Source organism: Saccopteryx leptura, chromosome 1 (genome assembly GCF_036850995.1).
Source record: "Saccopteryx leptura isolate mSacLep1 chromosome 1, mSacLep1_pri_phased_curated, whole genome shotgun sequence".
In the NCBI taxonomy this organism is placed as follows: domain Eukaryota; kingdom Metazoa; phylum Chordata; class Mammalia; order Chiroptera; family Emballonuridae; genus Saccopteryx; species Saccopteryx leptura.
The window spans coordinates 43,955,381-43,965,499 of record NC_089503.1 but is presented as its reverse complement, the minus strand read 5'-3'; the positions used below and the strand labels follow the sequence as shown (position 1 = coordinate 43,965,499).

General features: G+C 54.2%; 1 pseudogene; it reads left to right on the top strand.

Moving 5' to 3' along the window:
* Positions 1-828: 828 nt before the first annotated feature.
* On the top strand, positions 829-2,276 carry LOC136388757 (tubulin alpha-1C chain pseudogene; annotated as a pseudogene).
* The last annotated feature ends 7,843 nt before the right edge of the window (positions 2,277-10,119 follow it).

Here is a 10,119-nt window from a genome sequence, read left to right as displayed (position 1 = left end):
AAGATATAGACATTTGGACAGACTAATCAGCTATTTAAAACTCTAGGCCCAGTAATTAGTTGGTGCACTTCTTAGGAAGCACGTAATTAAAAACTGACCTCATGTTAAGCCATAACATAGTAGTTCTAAACCCATTTCAAACATATTCCTATTGTGTAATTAAGGTGTAAGTCCATAGTAACAAAGATAACCAAACAACCAAACCACCACCACGACCACCAGGCTGGCCAGGCAGATCTGCTCTACCGAGGAATTCAGAGACTGCAGTCTGTTCCATTTTGATGTCCGATCATTCTTTAGGATATCGTCCTCATCTACATGGTTGAAGCTTGGTCATGGACACATTTCTCTGCCAGCTGGCAGAAAGAGAAAGAGTCTAGGACAAGCAATTTTATTTTAAATCCATGTTGCATTGGTGCTAATTTAATCATATGGATGGGCCACACTCAGCCCAACAGAGGCTGAAACTGTAGCGTCTGGCTATATAATTGTGTCCAGGAAAATGGGAGTTCAGAGCTGGAGTATCATCCAGCAGTTTGCCACACGCCCAGACTTATTCTCTGAAGTATAATATCATTACCAAAACCACCACAGAATAGTAGGAAAAACGAAAAAGAAAAGTGCTGCCCAATCTCCTTATGAAAAGAAATATAAAAACCCAAAACAGGAATAAGAAAAATCTTACTCCAACAATTTAGAAAATATATAAACAGAATTAAGGCTTCTAAGAGATTTTTTAAGAATCATCTCAGAGTAGTCTTTTCCGTTGGATTCCTTGTGGTCTGTTAGGAAGAGGTTTTTGTCGCTCTCCATTCCGTTTTACCTTCTCAAGCCCCTTGCAGCTTTATAAGTCACAGCAATGCATGAGTGCATCTCCATCCACATTGGCCAGGCTGGTGTCCAGATCGGCAATGCCTGCTGGGAGCTCTACTGCCTGGAACACAGCATCCAGCCCGATGGCCAGATGCCAAGTGACAAGACTATTAGAGGGGGCGATGACTCCTTCAATACCTTCTTCAGTGAGACAGGCGCTGGCAAGCATGTGCCTAGGGCAGTGTTTGTAGACCTGGAACCCACAGTCATTGATGAAGTTTGCACTGGTGCCTACTGCCAGCTCTTCCACCCTGAGCAGCTCATCACAGGCAAGGAAGATGCTGCCAATAACTATGCTCGTGGGCACTACACCATTGGCAAGGAGATCATTGACCTCGTCTTGGACTGAATTCGGAAACTGGCTGACCAGTGCACAGGTCTTCAGGGCTTCTTGTTTTTCCAAAGTTTTGGTGGGGAAACTGGTTCTGGGTTCACAACCCTGCTGATGGAATGTTTCTCTGTTGATTACAGCAAGAAGTCTATTAACCCAGCCCCCCAGGTTTCCACAGCTGTAGTTGAGCCCTACAACTCCATCCTCACCTCTCACACCACCCTGGGGCACTCTGACTGTGCCTTCATGGTTGACAATGAGGCCATCTATGTCATCTGTCGTAGAAACCTCGATATTGAGCGCCCTTCCTACACTAACCTTAACCACCTTTATTAGCCAGATTGTGTCCTCCATCACTGCTTCCCTCAGGTTTGATGGAGCCCTGAATTCCAGACCAACCTGGTGCCCTATCCCCGCATCCACTTCCCTCTGGCCACATATGCCCCTGTCATCTCTGCTGAGAAAGCCTACCATGAACAGCTTACTGTAGCAGAGATCACCAATGCGTGCTTTGAGCCAGCCAACCAGATGGTGAAATGTGACCCTCGCCACGGTAAATACATGGCTTGCTGCCTGCTGTACCGAGGTGATGTGGTTCCCAAAGATGTCAATGCAGCCATTGTCACCATCAAGACCAAGCGCAGCATCTAGCCTGTGGACTGGTGCCCCACTGGCTTCAAAGTTGGCATTAATTACAGCCTCCCACTGTGGTCCCTGGGGGAGACCTGGTCAAAGTGCAGCGAGCTGTGTGCATGCTGAGCAACACCACAGCTATTGCGAGGCCTGGGCTCGCCTGGACCACAAGTGGGATGTGATGTGTGCCAAGCGTGCCTTTGTCCACTGGTATGCGGGTGAGGGCACGCAGGAGGGAGAGTTCTCCGAGGCACGTGAGGACACGGCTGCCCTTGAGAAGGATTATGAGGAGGTTGGAGTAGATAGTGTCGAGGGAGATGATGATGGTGAAGAATATTAACCTGTTTTAATGTTACATTTTATTCTCTTGGAACTGTTTTTATTCTGCACAGTCCATTTGTATCCCAAATTTGTCAATAAAGGTGATTTTAAATGTAAAAAATAAATAAAAAATCATCTCAGAGTAGTTCTACTGTCAACTGATTATTGCAGATGAGAAAATAAAGGCAAAGAGACGCTAAATGACTCATTTAAGGTCACCTACCAAGCTGAGGGCTCCAAGCTCCTACCGCCGTCCTACCCCCCACCCCCCAGACACTGCCCAGACACGCAAAGCAGCCAAGACACTTGAAGGGGACCACACCCTTTGTAGTTACACATCAATTATTCCCAATGTTCTGAATCCAGTACAAACCAGACAAGCCCTTGATTTTCTAGTCTTATTAACTGACTTCATGAGCATTGGGACGGCACTTACTTTATAGAGCACCCTGACATGCACTAGTCTTTCGATTCTCATAGAAACCCAAGGAGGGAGGGAGGGTTAGTGTCACTCGGCACGTGAAGAAGTCAGACTTGGCCTCTTGGATTACTTTGGCCATCTACTGGTCTCTCAGGCTCCCAGACCCGCTCCCTGCAGAATCACACCACTAAATCCCCGAAGGAGCCTTGGGGACCAAGGGACAGCCTTGTTCTGAGCAGCCCTAGAGGGCAGAGGCTGAGGCCAGAGGACAAAGAGCAGCAGGCTACATTCAGCAAGAGCGATTCCTCCAGCTGTCCCTGGAGGAACAGCCCCCTGCCACAGCCCCCTGCCTGCTACTTTGATGTCCCCATTTAAAGACTGGAGCAGGATTATAACTCTCCTTTCCTCCCCTCCCTGCCCCCACACACGCACACACACATGCTTCACACATTATTTATAGATTTATAGATGGACAGGAAGCTTTGTTGTTGGGAAAAGGAGACTGGATTAGGAATCAGATACCATGAGCTCTGACTTTGGCTCTTTCACGTATTTACATGTGATCTTGGACAAACCGCCATTCTGAGCCTCATCTACAAGGCACCCCCTGTGGCTTCATGAAGAGCTACATATGGAGATATGCCGGCATCGTGGATGTAAGAAGCTGCTGCTGGCAGTGCTAGGATTCTTCATTGCAGGAGTCGGGTCTGCCCTCTGGCTCAGCAGCCTCTTTTTAACATTAGCACACTGGAGATGGTCAAGAGACCCCAAAGTCCCGTCTATCTTAAGGAAAATGGAGGTTCAGCTGCTGTGATGAAACCTCAAACTAACAGTAGTTTAAATAAGAAAGAAGTGTATTTTCTGTCATGTAACAAGCAACCCAGGCTTAACGTTTTGGCTCCATAACGTCAGTGGCCCGGGGTCTCTCCATCTGCTGTCCTGCCATCCCTTGGGTGTTATCCTCACCTGAGGGTCCAAATGGCTGCCACCAGCTCCGGGTTCCAGGAAACAGGCTGGAGGGACAGGGGCTCCCCTTTCCCCTGAAGGACATCATCCAGAGAATGTTCCTACCCCTTTCCCTTGTCCCGCTGCACAGCTTAGCTACATGACCACACACAGTCACAGTGGAGGCTAAGAGCTACAGGCTTGAGCTGAGCAGTCAAATATCCAGTTTACACTCCTACCGATGCTGAAAGGGGGACAGACACTGGAGGAGAATTTCCAGTCTCTTCCACACCATCCTTCTCTTTCCACACTATCCTTCTCTTTCCACACTATCCTTCTCTTTCCACACCATCCTTCTCTTTCCACACTTCAAGGTCATGAGAAACTTTCTTGGGGCTAACAATAGGATTTCTAGTAGATTGGCATGCATTTTAAATTTGCAGTGACTTTTAGGGGCTCTATTTGGAGACACTAAGTTAGGGAATTCAGCAAACAAATGGGTCTCACAGAGATGAACTCTGTAATCGCACAGTTGGAAACACCATCTTCCCTGCTCTCAGATAAGAATCCTGAAAGAGAGAGGCCGGGCTCAACACAGAGCATGGGCAGAGCACAATGCCCACAGCGGGAAGCATGTGTGCCCAGTAGGCTCCCCGCCCCTGAAGGACCTGCCCTCAGTCACCCCACTCATCACCAGTTGGGAGCAGAAATGGGTCCCTGGACACTGCACTAGCCTTTGCTGTCGCACACTTCTCTGTCCACAGACACAGTGGCTGAGACCTGGTGGGGACAGGGCGCAAAGCTCAGAGGTGGGGCTCAAGTCCAGCGCCCTCCCTAGAGGCTGTTTCATCAGCATCATTGACAGATTCAGGGCTTCTAGGACACCAGAGCTGGCAGGATGTGTGTCCCAGCGGAGAGAGCCAGGGCTCGGGAGCTCCTCCCGGAGAGCTGCAGAGCCCTGCTGAAGACTGACCGCCCAGGGACGAGGGCCACCTGCGACCTCTGACCGCCCAGTGACGAGGGCCACCTGCGGCCTCTGACCGCCCAGTGACGAGGGCCACCTGCGGCCTCCGCACCCAGAGGAGCTGGGCGGTCGCACTCCGCTGCCACAGGCCCTCGCGCATGGGAGACCACCAGAATGCCAACATCGGTGTAGCCATTTAGAGGGGCCCTTGTGCCAGGCATTATGTTGAGGGTTTTACGCACATTTTACAGCAAGATATTTCTTATCTATTGTTCATAAAAACCCTACAGGGAATGAGGAAACTGGAGCTAAAATAAATAAATTCACTCTGCAAATCACACATCCAGTCGGGGTGGGTGGCAGGGTTCAAAGCCAGTTCCGTCTGACTCCAAGACTAGCGAGCTCCACCACCGACACTCCAGAGGCAAACTCAGAGTGCAGGAGGCCACAGGCCTCGGGTCGGGCGGGCCTTGGTGCCAATTCCCACCAGCAGCCTCCTTGAGCCTCAGTTTCCTCCTCTGTCTCAGGGGCCTAGGAATGGCCACCCCAGGTGGCTTCTTGCCTTGGTACTGACATACAAGGTACAATGTCCCGCGTCTTCTCTCGCACCACACTGGACAAATGGTACCTTCCTTTTCTTGTCTCCTACCTTGACTGTGACCTCCACAGGCTGCCGAGACTTTGGGTGTGCAGTCCCCCACTCCCACCCCGGCATCTCCCCTCCCCCCTCCCCCCACTCTGCCCCTCCATGCTGCTCTGCCTTCTGAAACCTGCCATCGTCCCTCTGCTCTCTTCACATCTCACGGTGCATTCTCTGTCCACACACTCATTTCTATTTGTCTGTCGCTCTCATGACCACGTAGGCTCCGTGAGGACTGGGATTGTTTTCTGGTTTTATTCACTACTGTATCCTCAATGTCCAGATTAGAACCTTGGCAAAGAGTCAGCACCCAGTAAATTTGATGAATCAATCAATTAATGCCTAGTAGATGGTACAGATACCTTCAATTTCCCCTCACCACTGGGGACGAGCTGCACAAAGTCGCCGTGCACACGTGCACGAACACACGTTCAAAGGGTGTGAGGGGCGAGAGTGCTCAGTGCCTCTGCACCCAGGGCTCCGCAGCACGAACACCCACCACTTTGTCCTAACACTTTGGCAGGACCTTCAGAAATAGTGGGTTGACTCATTCTCTCCTTGAGAAACTGAGAAGTGACACAGGGGGACACGGCTTCAGAAGGAGCAGTCCCTTGCTCCCCAGACACGAGTCAGGCCCACCTTCTCACTTCTCACACACACTCGGGAAGACGCCCTCTTCCATCAGAATCTGCGCCATCCTCCCTAGTCCTCCCCCTCCCGACCCCACCGCACCCCCCACCAGGCTGAGCCCTTGCAGGACAGCCTCCTCCCCCTCCCAACCCCACCGCACCCCCCACCAGGCTGAGCCCTTGCAGGACAGCCTCCTCACCCTCCCGACCCCACCGCACCCCCCACCAGGCTGAGCCCTTGCAGGACAGCCTCCTCCCCCTCCCAACCCCACCGCACCCCCCACCAGGCTGAGCCCTTGCAGGACAGCCTCCTCCCCCTCCCGACCCCACCGCACCCCCCACCAGGCTGAGCCCTTGCAGGACAGCCTCCTCAGGGTCCCCAAAGCAGGACACCCAGGCACTTGGCATTTTGAACAGGCCTCTGTTCCTTCAACAGTACAGTGGGTTCTGGAATGTTCTGAGGAATAGGTTTTTTTGGCCAGGGAGGGTAAATCCCAAGAATCGGATCAACAGCAGCAGCCGGCCCCACCCCTCCCGGGCCTGGACGCTTCCTGGGCCCCCGCCCGTGGCTGCCGGGCTGCTGGGCCGCGGGTGCGCTCCGGAAAGCCCTGCTGCTCTCTCAAGGCGCGGCAGCGTTTCCCGGAGGAGAGGAGCCCAGGCCATAATCACAAGGCGTCCCCCGCCCAGGAGCCCGTCCGTTATTATCTGCAGCACAAACACCTACCACTTTGTCCTAACATTTTGGCAGTTTCCTACAAACAGAGCACTCAGCGCGCCCCCCGACGCCGCGCTCGCCGGGCTCCCAGCTGGCACGGCAGCCAAGTGGTCTGTAACCAAAAAGTGAAAAAGCAAATGAAACGTTTGGGGTTGTTTTTATGGGCCTCGGCGGTCCCCACCGCTCCCCCTGCTCCCGTGGCAGACACACAAGTATGAGTTCAGCCCCTGCACGACACATTTTTTTGGACGGGCCCCGGTGACGCCAGCTCTGGGGATTACAACAGGATGGATTGTGCGGCCCAGCGGCATTTTCCGTCCTGGCCAGGGGCTTCCGCTGCAGGCGCCTGGGAGCTGCGGCCTCGCTGCCTTCACAGCTGGGCACCCCTGGTGCACGCTGACCCAGCAGGGAGGACAGAAGGCCCCAGACACAGCCACTGGCTGCCCAAATATTTGCCTCCCGAGCCCCAGCAAGAAGCCCAGAGCCTGACCAGTTCAAAGGTCTTGTAGCTTTTCCTGGCAGAGCTGGGGGCATTCCGGAGACCACAGGACATGCTGCAGCGCTACTTCTTGGGCCCGGAGCCTAGTCCACTGCCCACCGCATGGCTTCTTCCAGCCTCAGACTGGAGAGGTGGCTCCAGGGCTGATGGGAGAGTCTGGCTGTCTCCTGTCCCCTTTTCTGGGCACGTCCCCGTGTGCTCATCCAACTAGCTGCTGCCTCTTTCTAATGATCCCTGGATTCTCTAGCAGCTAAAAAGGTCTCAGGGAAGTATTAGGAGGCCCTGCAAGGTGCCAGGGGCTCTCCAGGGCACGTTAATGACTGGTACCTCATTAAGTCCTTCTAAAGGTCCTGTGAGAAGCTGGCACTGTCTGTTTCTAACAGGTAAAAATGCTTATGCTCAGAGAGGTGAACTGGCCTGTCCAGGGAGCTAGTGCTGGGACAGAAACCCAGACCTGCCTCAATCCAAAGTTCATATTTTTGCATGCTGGGGAGTGATGGAGGAGCCTGAGAGAGCTCCTGAGAAGCCAGACACTCTTGCTGACTAGGGGCAGGCGCCGTGGATGTGCCGTGTAACACCGGCGACTGTCCTGTCCCCACTGTTCTGGCGTGTCCTCCTCTGTGCAGTGAAGGGTTTCTCAGTGCAGATGTTTTCTTAGGTCTTCCCTGTCTCTTACCCTTGACCAGGGTGAGCTCTGGCCTTCAGAGCACACTCACCCTTCACTCAGGCCCCCTCAGTCACCCCAGGGCTGCCGCACTGGCCTCCAGCGCCTCCCTGTCTGCAATAGGCACACCCACAGGAGCCCACAGGGGCTGTGAAACCGACTGCACAATAGACACACCTTTGGCTTGGGGTCCAAGGCCTCTCAAAGTCCGGCCGCCACTCTCAGGCACAAAGCACACTGCAACCTCAGATCCAGAGAACCAGAGAAAGAGGAGAGAAGCTAGATACAGGGCGGGCAAGGAGATGGAGGCGCACCTACCTGCACTAGGGCTGCAGCCGAGAGGGTTTGAGGATTCAGCATTGGAAGCTCTCAGCGTCGGGGTAATAGGCAGGGTGTTGGCCACTCAAGGCCAGGCTCAGACACAGCTGAAGGGACAGCAGAAGCTAACAGGAGCTTGGCTCAATCCTGGGACTAAGCCAGTTACAAGGGGTTCGGGCCAGGTTCAACTCCTGATGAAGCCAAAGTGATAGTCAGGGAAACGAAGGCAGCTGTCAGTTGTGAAGACAGAGGAGGTAGGAAACCTCCCCTTAATCCTCAGCCCAGCATGACTGGCTGCCCACCTAAAGTCATGCATCCCAGGATGGGCTGGGGCGGGGGGCGGCCTCTGATGTACAGCCCGCCTTGCCCAGCACTGACTTAGGAGCTGGTGGGAACACATCTGTGGGGGTGGCTGCCCTTCATGCTGGAGATCCCTGCTGGGTTTCCTGCCCCAGCTGCACTATCTGCTCCTGATGCCCCCAGCTCCCCAGATTCACGCTGCTCTTCCTCATTATCACCATCTGTCCCTCCTCCTCCAGGATGGTCCCCATCAAGCCTGCCCTAATCCTGCAGGCCTGGTTGGCAGCTCGCTCATACTGCCTTGCCTTGTTTTAGACAGTCTCCTCTCAGAGGGGCCCCGCGGGCCCTCACGCACTCACACGGCACCCTCTCCTTCCCTTCCGTCTGCTCCACCCGCACGGGGCCCAGCAGCCCCAGCGCTCACACGTTCACTCACGGCTCAGTCAGCAACCACAAAGCTCTCCCGAGCCAGGCTCACGCTTCGCAGCAGAGATAGAGGGACAAAGAGGACCTGAGCCAAGCGGTCATCAGTTCTGGAATCATGTTACAGGCGTTTTGAGATCGGGGCCCACGGAGGTGGTGGCAAGAAGGAAGAGAACAAAGAGAAAGAACCCATGGGAAGGTTCTGAAAGGTGGTGGCACGGGGCTAGGACAACTCTGGGATATGTAAAGAGCAAGGGGAGAGAGAGGGGCAGAGGATGACCAGCGGCAAGGCCCAGGCTCTCATGGGACAAACTGGACAGATGCTGAAGGGCTTTAGTCCTGAAAGTGACCGGAAGCCATGACAGGTGGGATATCTGGACATATTCTCCTGTTGGAAAAATCTCAAAAAACTCTGAAAAAGTTAGGTGGCCTTGAATGAATATCTTAATGGCTCTGAGTTTCAGCTTCCTCATCAGCCAAATGGGAAAAATCACACCTACCCTTTGTAAAGAGCTATTGTTAAGGCAAAGATTCTTGACAATGATGATAAGGAAGCAGCGGGTAGTAAGAGGCTTTCCCTCTCGTCCTCAGCTTCTCCAGTCATCCCGAGGGGCTCATCAGGCCCAGATTCTCCTTGAGGAGTAGAAACCTCAGGCTGAGGGTGGCCCGCGGCCCTCTCCCTGCCCAGCTGCCCAGGCCTGGGAATAGCCCACCCTAATTACTCCCGTCCTGCATCTGCCTTTGGTTAAGTGCACGGCTTCTCACAGGCTTGGAACATCAGCCATAAACAGAGCATCTGCATGGCGGATGCTGATGTTTAAAAATAGCCCAGCTTTGGGAACCGCATTCCCCAGCCCCAGGGAGTTCCTGGAATGGGAGAAGGACCATCTTTTGTGAATTTGCCCTGCAAGCAACCCCCCCACACACACACACACACCCCTGTTCCCCGGGGTTGGACAAGAGAGGGGCTGCCATGCTGGTGCAGTTCCCATTGCAGCCACCAGGTGGCGTCGGGGCCGCCGCCTGGGGGGCCGGGAGAACCTCCAGGACGCCCCTGCCCGTGGCAGTGCCCGGCTCTCCCACCACTTGGCCCTGGGAGTTGGCTGTGGGCAGCGGCTTGGCAGCCTGTGGCTGGGGGCGGATGGCGGGGCTGGTGTGGGGTTTCAGCCTCCCCGGAGGGCCCTCATGGCTGTGTGCTGAGCAAACGTTCAGGCCTGATGTCGGCAACATGCGGAACCAATTTTCGGGGAACTCGGCAGCCAAACCATCCACCTTTGGGCGGGAGGCAGGATCGCTGTCAACCCTGGGGGCTCAGCGTCTACCGTTTGGGAAATCAGAAAGGACTCCTCACCGTGGGGGGCAGGGCCACTGTGGCTTTGGGGCCGAGAGTACAGAACCTGAAGCAAGTGCTGAACTCATCAGCATGGGGCTGGGGAATTACAG